This window comes from Drosophila bipectinata, chromosome XR, assembly GCF_030179905.1.
Source record: "Drosophila bipectinata strain 14024-0381.07 chromosome XR, DbipHiC1v2, whole genome shotgun sequence".
Lineage (NCBI taxonomy): Eukaryota > Metazoa > Arthropoda > Insecta > Diptera > Drosophilidae > Drosophila > Drosophila bipectinata.
The window spans coordinates 3224045-3236015 of record NC_091735.1 but is presented as its reverse complement, the minus strand read 5'-3'; positions in this window follow the sequence as shown (position 1 = coordinate 3236015).

The following is an 11971-nucleotide window of genomic DNA, read 5'->3' as shown; positions in this document are numbered from 1 at the left end:
CCCAAAAAACTAGTTTCGTCACTAACACTTACCTATCAGAACACTAGGAGGCTACGTAGCAAACTCCCTAAACTATATTCTGATAGTTCTTCCTTTGCATCCCACATTATAGCCTTGGTTACAGCCGGAGATCTTTAGCTCCGAAGTTTTTCCAAGTGAGCACACCACTTTTAGACGGGATCGACCTCAGCGAAGGGGGGGTGGAGTCCTCATTTCGATAGACTCTACTCTTGCTTCTGAAGAGGTGAAATCACAAGAGTTTGGTGACATAGAATTTATTTGCGTTAAAATCACTATGTCCGTGAAATCTTTATACATTACATGTTCATATATACCGCCTATGTCTGAACCTTCCACATATTGGCAGCATTTGTCCGCTACTCGATACGTCTTTAATCTTATGACGGATCGTGGCCAACTCGTAGCGGTGGGCGACTTTAATATCCCAGAATCAAAGTGGTCCAACGTCGATAACTCACCATCTTTGTCACTTATAACTTACCATGACTTCACCGCGTGCATGTTTGACATGTCCCTAGGTCAGATCAATCATGTTAGAAATTCGCTAGGTCGGCTCTTAGACTTATGTTTTGTATCTGATCCTGATGGTACCGCTCTCTCCAGAGCTTTTCCCCTTTCAACCCCAGAGGATCCATATCACCCCACGCTGGAGGTCTCAATCGAAACCACTCCTAGTATCGATCAGATGTCCCCGAGCGTGGTAAATAAGATTCGCTGTTTCCGTAAAGCTGATTTTTAGAAACTTAATAGCCTTATCGATACATTTGACTGGTCTGATATTCTGGCGTGCACTGATCTTAATGTCACTTTAGAAAAATTTTATTTTACTTTAAATAAATTTTTTGACTCATGTGTGCCTTGGAAATATCCGTCCGCTTCAACAAATCCTTGGTATACAAGGTGCCTCACTAACCTAAAAAAAAAATAAACAAGAAAGGAAAGCTAACTTCATGCGGAGCCGAAGTTTATATACCCTTGCAGTTAAAACCGGATATATATCGCAAACATCGGATATAGTTGGCCAATCCTTATCTGAATAGGAATATATAATCCAATTTATTACAATACAAAATCTAAAAAAAGTCCCAAACTTCTATCTTCGAAAATACGAAAGTTGATATTTCTACCAAATACCATTTCCGATCGTTCAGTTATATGGCAGCTATGAGATATAGTCGGCCGATCCTAATGAAATTTGGTAGGTTGGATTAACTGACCAAAAATAGAATCTGTATTAAATTCCTTTCTATCTTCAAACACGAAAGTTGGGTCATTTCCGATCGTTCAGTTATATGACAGCTATAGGATATAGTCGGCCGATCCTTATGAAATTTGGCATAACGTAATGTTTTGCCAAAAATAGCTCTCATGTCAAATTTGAACTCTCTAACTCTAAAAACACAAAAGTTATACCATTTCCGATCAATCAGTTATATGGCAGCTATAGGATATAGTCGGCCGATCCGGGCCGTTCCGACTTATATACTGCGTGCAAAGGAAAGACTTTGTGTGTGCAAAGTTTCAAGACGATAGCTTTAAAACTGAGAGACGAGTTCGCGTAGAAACAGACGGACAGACAGACATGCTCATATCAACTCAGGAGGTGATCCTGATCAAGAATATATATACTTTATAGGGTCGGAGATGTCTCCTTCACTGCGTTGCACACTTTTGACCAAAATTATAATACCCTCTGCAAGGGTATAAAAAGCTTTTACTTAAATATAAAAAAACCTGCAGTAGTGTTGATTTCTCAAGATACCTACTAGCTCGGTCGAATTTTACCGTGCAAAACGCTGAAAGTTATAGGAATTGTATTGACAGCTGCCGGATACAATTTACTCAGGAACCAAAGCAGTTTTATAATTTTGTAAACACTAAGCGTAAAAACGTATCCTATTCACCCCTGCTTACGTTTGAAAATTCCTCTGCGACTTCTGATCAGGCCATTGCCGATCTATTCGCAGAATTTTTTCAAACAACTTATTCTCCTCCTAAATTGACTATTTGATCAGCCTTACGCATATAACATTCAAGCAGCAAATCTTATTTTCTGTCCGTTTTTTTCTGAGAATAACTTATTATCTGGTCTTTTAAGGGTCAAACCCATTTATTCGGCAGGCCCCGATGGAGTACCAGGCTGTGTGCTAAAATACTGTGCCAGGGCTCTGTGCAAACCTCTTCTTAGACTTTTCAACTTATCTTCGGAAACCTCGATTTTTCCCCTTAAGTGGAAGGAATCATTCATAATTCCCCTACATAAAAAAGGGAAAAAGTCCGAGGCTGCCAACTACAGAGGCATCTCTAAGTCGTCGGCAATTCCAAAGTTATTTGAAAAATTAATTACCCTTCATTTGCAACACCTTTGCTCTTCGATTATCACTCCTTGTCAGCATGGCTTTATTAAACGTCGCTCCACCACCACAAATGTATTGGAGTTGACATTCTTTGTTATAGATGGCTTTTGTAAGGGATATCAAACCGATGTAATTTACACAGACTTCAGCAAAGCATTTGATTCAGTTAATCACTCACTCTTGTTGAGTAAACTGAATATGCTGGGTTTTCCTAAAGACCCTTAACGTGGATCTCCAGCTACCTAGATGGAAGGTGTGACTTTCTAAGAGTCTTATTTAAAAACATACAGTCCCGTTTGGTCCGTGCTACATCTGGCGTCCCTCAAGGAAGTCATCTTGGCCCGTTATTATTTACGCTTTTTATAAACGACTTGCCCCCTGCTTTAACGAACTCTCTAGGTTAGGTAAGGTTGAGGCGGCGATGAGGGTCCGGGTCTGACCCCCATCCACTTGAGCCGCTGGGGCTCCTTGTGATACCGCACTGACAAGTGTCCTACAAGAGGACCTCTCCCTTCCTATTTACTTATGTCCTCAAGAGTGTTCTATCCTTCCTGCGGCGGCTCGCGGTCCCATCCAGATTTACGGATGAAAGCTACGAGTCTGTGTGGAGCGACCTCCGCGAGGTCTGTAAGGTCTGTAAGTATTGCTGCGCCAAAGAATTTGAGTCGGATGCGCCTCAGCGCAGGGCATTGACACAGGAGGTGTGCGACTGTCTCTTCCTCTTCTTCGTCTCCACAGCTCCTGCAGTAGTCATAATGTGGCACCGCTAGTCTAGCCGCGTGTGCTCCTATTAACCAATGTCCCGTAATGGCCTTGATCGCCAGACTACAGTCCTGCCTATTCAGGGCGATAAGCATCATTGACCTCTTCCTAGATCGGATTGGCCATATCATGCGGGAGTTCCTGCAGTTTTGTAGGTTTCTCCATTTCCGCAGTGATGCGCGGTCAAAGTGATCCCTGCATTTTAGCCTACACGTAGCTAAGGGGATACCTACTGGTTCCTTCTCCGGTAGGAGAGGATTGGTAGTACCTGCTCTTGCTAGTTCGTCGGCGGCGCAGTTACCCTCGTGGTCCCTATGCCCGGGCACCCATATGAGGTGTATGTCATGCTGCTCTGCCATCTCGTTAAGAGATCTGCGACAGTCATTCACTGTCCTGGAGTTGGATGAAAGACCGTCAAGGGCTTTGAGTGCCGCTTGACTGTCTGAAAAGATACAGATTGTGTCCTGATTACCAATAAGTGCTGGGGATCTGAGTGCTTCTCCGATAGCTATTACTTCTGCTTGGAAAACACTACAGTGGTCTGGGAGTCTGAAGGACTCATTTAAACACAGCTGTTCGCAATGGAAACCGCCTCCCACCTGGCCATTCAATTTTGAGCCGTCTGTGTAAATATGGAGGGAACCGGCTGGTCCCGGGAATTTTGTGTCCCATTCCTCCCTTGTTGGAATGTAGACCTTGAATTTTAAGGTGGGATGATCGACAGGTACACAGTAGTCTGTAGCCCCCGTTGGCGTGCAGTGGTGTAGATCTAACTCGGTATGTCCATAGTCAGTCCCTTTCCATATGCCCGTCTCGCGTAGCCAGATTGCCGATAGCGTGGCTATCTTGACCCCCATTATCTCTACCGGTAATAGGTCGAGTATGAAGTCTAGGGCATCCGTCGGTGTAGTACGTAGGCTGCCTGTGATACAGACCTCCGCCATCCTTTGCGTTTTCCTAAGTTTCTCTCTAATTGTAGAGTTTGTGAGAGCAGGCCACCAGACCACCACTCCGTAGAAAAGGATGCGTCTTATGATTGCTGTGTAAAGCCATCTTACTTTTTTTGGGGACATTCCCTATATAAGGCCAATGGCTTTTCTGCAAGTATAAAGCGCGATTGTTGCCTTGTTAGCTCTATCCATAGTGTGTGACTTCCAGTCCAGTTTCCTGTCTAGCGTAATCCCTAGGTACTTGGCGCTACCGCTAAGGGATAGTGTTTCTCCTGATAGTTTTGGAAGCCTTAAGTTTGGTATTTTGTACTTCCTGGTAAAGAGGACGAGCTCGGTTTTGGATGGGTTTACACCTAGTCCATTTCTAACTGCCCATGTTGAGAGGACCCTAAGTTTGTCCGTCATGCGGTCACATAGAGTCTGGGGAAATTTTTCAGAGAAGGCAATTGCGACATCATCTGCGTAAGCGATAACTTTGCAACCACCACCTTCTAGGGATCGCAGTAGGCTATTAATCGCCAAGTTCCAGAGTAGGGGTGAGAGTACGCCTCCTTGCGGAGTGCCTCTTCTGACGTATCTATGAATAGATTCTCCTCCTAGTGACGCCTCAACAGTCCAGTTTACCACTAGTTTACCTAGTCCCGTCAGCGCATTGATTATCGAGCTTGGTAGGATATTGTTGAACGCACCTTCTATGTCTAGAAAAGCAATAAGTGCGTATTCCTTGTCACTTAGTGCCTTTTCGACAAAAGTAGTGATTTCGTGGAGTGCCGTTTCCGTGGATCGGCCCTTCCTATACGCATGCTGTGATCCCGAGATATCATCTGGGTTTAAAGTAAGATTAATATGGAGGCTCATTAGTCTCTCCATTGCACTATGGGGTTTTTGACCACTTTATGTGGCATTAAATCATTTTTTGAAAGTTCTCTGATTTAAAAAAAATTAATAGGAATGTATTAAGAAAAAATCAAACTATTATGCCTCATACTCAAAATATTAATTATTAGCACCATATGCTAGCATAACAGCTGCAAATTCAGCTGTTGCATCCGAAAGCACGTGCGCTAAGTTTGCAATTTTCACATAGTGATTTGTGAAATTAGATTATTTGTTTAAAACTCAATTTAAAAAGAAAAATAGTAATGGACACTGATTTCACAGGTTTGTAATACATTTTAAATGTATTAATTGTTTAAATTGTGCGTGTCTATACTAAAATTTTGTCATTTTATAGATGCACCTTAAGCTGAATTTTGGGAAACAAATTTCAACTTTGAGAAGAGTTTTGAAATAGAAGGAATAAAAAGTTTTCAATGCGTCCAAGTGTATGTTGTAGCGTTGTCAATAACGCCATGCAAATAACAATGTGGATAATGCCGTTTTGAAAAAAAGCCACCAGTTTTTAATGGAAGTAATGGAAAATACGGTGCTTTCAGTCGGCTATTTTGGAGAAGAAGCGTCGGAGTCCTGAAAAAAGCTGAATAAATCAGACAGGCGTCACCATTCAAGAAAACACTACCGATTACATTCCATCGCTGATATGTTCAACGGAGCTATGGATACATCAGATCCAATTATTTCGTCCTTAATTTATCGAAATGCATAAAAAACTAAAGAGTCTTTTACTTCCAATTGAGGTAATTGAGATGCTTTCGTACGAATACGAAAATAATGTTTGTCTCGAAGATGACGAATTTAACGATTCCAGCTTGTTTTTTAGATAATATTGATATATTATAGAAAATGAAAAAAAAAGAATAATAAGATTAATACTACTGTATGAAGGAATTTTTCTTTTTCAACTTTTATATGCATTTGTATGGAAGAACACTGAAATCCGGTATTTTTTGAACTGACAGTTCCCAGGGAAAGCGTTTTCCGATTTGGTTCAAAATTGCTATATCGTATTAAAATAGCAACAAATATCAGCGCCTTAATTTCATTAATTATATCTTTACTTTTACCAAAACGTTCCTATGGGAGCTATAGGATATAGTTTCCTGATCCGAACGATTTTCATACTATATGTGCCTAGGATCAAATAGGATCAAATAACGATTGGTAAAGTTTCATGTCGATATCTCCAAAACTGACCGAGTTATTAATTAATGCCACAAAAACAGGTCAAAAACCCCATAGTGCATTGTCTTGAGAAGGAAGGACGACAGGCCTATTGGTCTGAAGACCTTAGGGGTGCAGTGAGATTGTTTTCCCGCCTTGGGTATAAATACGACTTCCTAAAAATTGCTGAGAAAGCTTTCATGACCCAAGACCTCAGATTGGGACCGGCTTTAATTAGTTGAGCCGGGAGAATGCCATCTGGGCCTGGGGATTTGAAGGGCTTGAAGCTATTTATTGCCCATCTGAGATACCTGTCACTCAATAGGTATTCAAGTTGGTTAGGGGGGAGGGGCTATTCCCCTGTGTCTGCATTTCCAGGGTCTTCTCGAGAGCATCCCGGGAAATATGTCTCTATGAGAGCCTCTAGGGTTTCTCTGCTGGACGATGTCCAGTTACCTTCTGAGGTTTTAATGTATCCTACATTTGGTGCAATAGTTGCGAGGACCTTCCTGAGTCGGGAGGCCTCTGATGGTTGCTGAATGTTCGTGCAGAACTTGGCCCAGGCATTCCTTCTTGCCTTGTGAAGTTCTTTGTTATATCGCCTAAGGTCCGCTTTATACGACTCCCAGGCTGTCTCCGAGTTTGTTTGGCTGGCAAAATTAAAGGCCTTGCGGGCTGTCTCCGAGTTTGTTTTGCTGGCAAAATTAAAGGCCTTTCGGGCCTTGGTTTTAAGGGGCGCAAGTGTTTGCGACCACCATGGTGGTTTCTTTGACTTGCTATTGCCCGATCTGCTTTTGGGACAAGCCTTATTGACGCTGCCGTAAGCGTGTCCACTATGGCATCCAGGGCTTCCTTACTGTCAACGTCCCCTGTTGGAGGTTTCCCCAAGGAACTTTCTAGTTTTTTCCTGCATAACGCCCAGTTTGCTTTCCTCGGGTTGCGTACCGTTAGTCGATTAAAGTTCTCAAAGTTGACCACTAGTTCTATGTATCGGTGGTCCGAGAAAGAGTGTTTCCCTAGGACTCCCCAACTAACACAACTAACCCACTTTCATAGTCAAGAACAGAAGGGAAGTACTTGACAGGACAGGATCTGCTAGGGATTCAGAGTAAAGAGTGACGTCAAGTATTTCCCTTCTGTTCTTGACTATGAAAGTGGATTCTGTACCCCTGTTACCCACCAAAAGATTGGAGACTAGGATAAAATCGAAGATTGACTCACCCCTCTCGTTCGTGTCCGTGCTTCCCCACTGATGATGATGGGCGTTAGCATAGCAACCTATGATCAGGTCGATCTTGTGCTTCCTGCTGTCTTCCACCAGCTGTTTGATTAGCGGGTGCGGGGGGAGGGCCTCCTGGTCGTGGCCCACATACGCCGAACAAATCCTTAGAGGGCCATTTGGGCTCTCTATGGCTGCGGCTACGTGGTCTTCATTGCTGAAATTGGGTAGCAAAAAGAGGTTAAGGTTCTTTTTTGCGAGGATGCAGGCTCGCCTCTTACCTGTAGTATCGGCGTTGCAGAGCCTAAACTCCGACGCCCCCAACCCAAGAATCCTGTCTCCTAGGATCCAGGGTTCCTGGATGAGGGCCACATCAGCTCCACTCTCGGCGAGGTGGAGTTGGAGGCCAGCTGACGCCGCTTTACTGTGGCGGAGGTTTATTTGCAAGATCGTCAGAAACACCCTTACAAATCTCCACCACAGTAATTTCTGCCTCCGTCTCGGAGCTCAGCAGAGAGTCCTCCTTCATCCCGACTCCACCAAGTGCCCTTGCCAAGTCGCTTTCCTCCGAGGTGTACCCTTCCAGGATGTCCTCCTCCTCATCCGACATTCCTTCCGGGTGCCCCTCTTCGGTCGGCTTCTCCAAGTCTGGCTCTTGTAAGTCTGCCTCCAGCCCGATACCTCCTGGCTTGGCCTTCGCATCGGATTTGTAGATACGGACCGAAACATGCTCGAATCCGTACTTTAGCCGGTGCTCCGTCCTCTCCAGGGCTTTTACGGTCTCCTCGTTTAGTGTGAGGACGACCTGCCTCCGTAGTCCCACCGCCTCCTCGACCTTGGCGACTCTCCAGTCCGCTGTGGGGAGCGTCGGGTTGCACATCCTAAGCATTGTTAGAATGGTTTTCGGGTCGGCTGGCTTTTCTGTGAGCCACACTCGCGCCCTCGGTTTGCTGGGGATCTCGTCCCAGTCAACCGCCACCAGCTTAGCTCCAGGGTAGACCTCTCCAAGCGATGCAACCATCCGCTTGTAAGTCTCCACCGATCGCGCGTCTTGGCAAGCAATCACCTTGACGCTACCCTGATACCATCCTGCGTCTTCGCATTCTGGTGGGGGTCCTCCACTTCGCAGCATCTCCTCCACGAAGCGCCCATGCAACTCGTTTACCACTCGTCGCCAGAGTTCCTTGGGGACTAGCCAATCCTTGGAGCCCTTGTCCAGGACTCCAATTAGGGTTCTTCCCTTCGTTACTTCGGCGAACGAGCGGTTGGACGGCTGCGGCTGGGCCTTCCTCTTCTTGGCCTGGGGGGCTTCTCCCTCTGTGGACCTCTGCCTTTTCGCGCTATGTGCGGCCTCTGGCAGGGTCTGACCCAGTACGTCTATTCGGATCCAGCCTCACTCCCGCCTTTTCCGGATTAAAGTCGGGCAGGATCTCCCTTGCCCACTTGATGATCTCGGCCTGGTCCGGGTTGGCTTCGGCCGATGGGTCCGCCCTCATCAAAATGAAGGCTGCTCTTCTTCTGTCCTTGTAAGAGCCTTTACGCTGCGTCGAGTGAGACGCTCCCGGGCCAGGGTTAGCATTAGGAGCCCCGCCGGTTGGTATAGAGGTTAACCCTGGGGTCTTCCTCTCCACACCGTTCGATGGTCCCATAGCTAGCCCCGCTTTGGAAGAAGTTGCCTTGGCAACCTCCTCCTCAGCGGCGCGTCCCGCCTCCAGATGTTGCCCCTCTGTGGGGGGGCTTCTCCATCTCAGAAACTCCTTGGCTTTTTAGGGCCTTGGAGTTGACCCCATTTCCGGACTTTTTTAGGGAGTTCCGTTCTCCACTTTGGTTAGTTTAGTAGAATTCATATTTTGGTCCCACGAGTAGGCGGGAAGGGGTTCGTCCATCATGACATAGCCCGCTTGTCACAATAAGCCTGGTTAAAACTGGGAGGTCGGCCGGTCCTCCAGAGTTCGCATATTAGCGTCCGAGCCCCCCCTCGGACACGCATTCTTCGGCATATGCTGTTCCACCTCGGATTGGGGTGATTAAAGGAAGGGAGTGTTCTTCTCCCCGCCCGACTACCATTAGCCAGCATCCTCGGCAGAGACATGACCTTACCGGGACCTGTTACCAGCCGCCCTCACGTGGAGAGTATAGTCGCACTACCAGCGGTGTACACAGTTACGGCACGCAATTGCTTGCGCGTAGGTCCCCCTGTTGTACCCGTTGGCTGACGGCCAAACTCTCTAGTTCTTCTCTAGTTCGGCGAACTCTCTAGTTCTTATGTAAGCAGATGATGTAAAGCTTTGTCTTCAGTACAAATCCATCTCTGCCCAATGCAGTCTTCAGTCTGACCTTGATAACTTTCAATAATGGTGTTTAGCTAATGATCTAATACTTAATGGATCAAAATGGAAGCATATGTATTTTTATCGTTCTTGCCCTCTGCAAGCAACTTTTTCTATTAATGGGATTGCCTTAGAAAAATAAACTCAGGTTAATGATCTCGGCGTCCTAATAGACATTAAACTTAAATTTGCTGACCATATTTCCTTAATGGTTAATAAGGCTAAAGGAGTCCTTGGTTTTATTAAAAGGTGGTCAAAAGAATTTAATGACCCCTATATAACCAAAACACTATTCATTTCTTTGGTCCGTCCTATACTGGAGTACGGTTCATGTGTCTGGAGTCCCCAATATGGAGTTCATAAGGTCCGCATAGAATCCGTACAAAATAACTTTTTAATATTTGCACTTAGAGTTCTATATACAAAAGGTCCGCATAGAATCCGTACAAAAAAACTTTTTAATATTTGCACTTAGAGGTCTATACTAGGATGCAAATCTTCAGCTTCCATCCTACAGTAGCAGACTTTTACTTATAAACTTACCTAGCTTAACAAATCGTAGGACAATGCTCGGTGTAGTTTTTCTGCATAACCTTAATAACGGGGATGTAGATAGCCAGCATTTACTAACACGTTTAAAATTTAACATTTGAAATTTAACTTTAGTCCTCTGTTACTTAGCCATTGTAGTTCGACATATGCACTGCATGACCCTTTTAGGGTATTATGTTCGAACTACAATGATCTCTACTCTATTACATTTATTTCCTTTCCCTCTAATTTTAAATATAGAATTTTAAATTTCCTTACTAACTCCCCTTAGCTTAACAAATTTCAAATAGCTTAATATGCACTAACAAATCATTTCTCGAGCGCCCCTCGGTCGTCTGGGCCTCTAAGCTTTATGATGAATACAGGAATGCTAGGTGATGCTTATTGACGCACAAGCCATTTCCAAATTCTGAAAGACCGCGAAAAAAAAAAAAAAAAAAGATTGCAGGCTTCGCAATTATGAAAATTATTCCTCTTAAAAAAACAAGCGAAACTTCAGTAGTAATTTTTTATTCCGGTTTTATTTGTATGTTTCTACTATTTTTCTGTTTCTTTATGTTTCTATTTTTTTTTTTTTCGTAAGCTGAAAGCGGATGACCCTTTAAGGATGAACTTAATTTAAATTATATTAGAATCTTTGGGCATTTTTGGATTGAGATGGCACAAGCTTAGGTAATAAATAGGCTTTAAACTAACGCCGAGACTTCTGAAGGATAAGTCCCAATTAATAATCAATAACATCATAACGAAAATTAATATGTAATTTCAATAAACAATACTCATACATAGTTTCACAAAATAGTTTAAAAAAAAATGTATTTTTTTTTAGTTCCGTTCTTGATACATAATTCTTTAAAACTGCTTAAAACTTTAGAATTTAAGAACTAACTTAACTTTTGGGCTCTAAGCCCTTTTTATAGGTACCCTTGCTGAAGCTTTTTGCAAATCAAAGCTTCAAAGGAGCTTTTCTCTCTGAAAGGCTTTGTTCTCTGAAGGAAGTCGATTGGGTCGGAATCTATTACTTGAGGTGTCAGTTTACGTGGAAGGCTTTGGATCTCAATTAATCGAGGTGACAAGAAAAATGTAAAATTTCTTATGAAGTGGGTGCCTACTTAAGAATGGTTTGAGCTGTTTAGTTGTATTTCACTTAAGAAAAGTGAGAAAGATTTGAGTCGGGATTCTGTTTACCAAAATATTGTTTTGGTTTTCAATCTGAAATGACTCTTAGAAGTTGGAAGATGTCTTAGAAGATGTTTCTTCCCCTTCCTTAAGAAATTAGCCTGTCCTCAGGCGGTTAGCTTGGGGTATATGATAACTGTATGTCATGTTCTTTATTTTCTGAACATTTAGTTTCTTCTTCGGGACTTATAACCTTTTGTTTTTTATAATTAATTATTATCCTTTTTGGGATGTTCTTAAATTTATAAATCAAATACATGATTATAATAATTATTATTTTTGGTAGTAGTATTAATAAAATTGTTTGGGTTGTAAAATACTTTTTTGAGTAATTTTGGAATATTTTTTTGGCTAGGATATAAGATAAAGGTTTGAGTTTAGTTACGTTGTTGTTTACATAAATAGTTCGGGTGTAATCAAGCATAGTATTTGATAATATTACATCTTCTATGTGTATAGAACAGTTGAATTTTTATACCCTTGCAGAGGGTATTATAATTTTGGTCAAAAGTGTGCAACGCAGTGAAGGAGACATCTCCG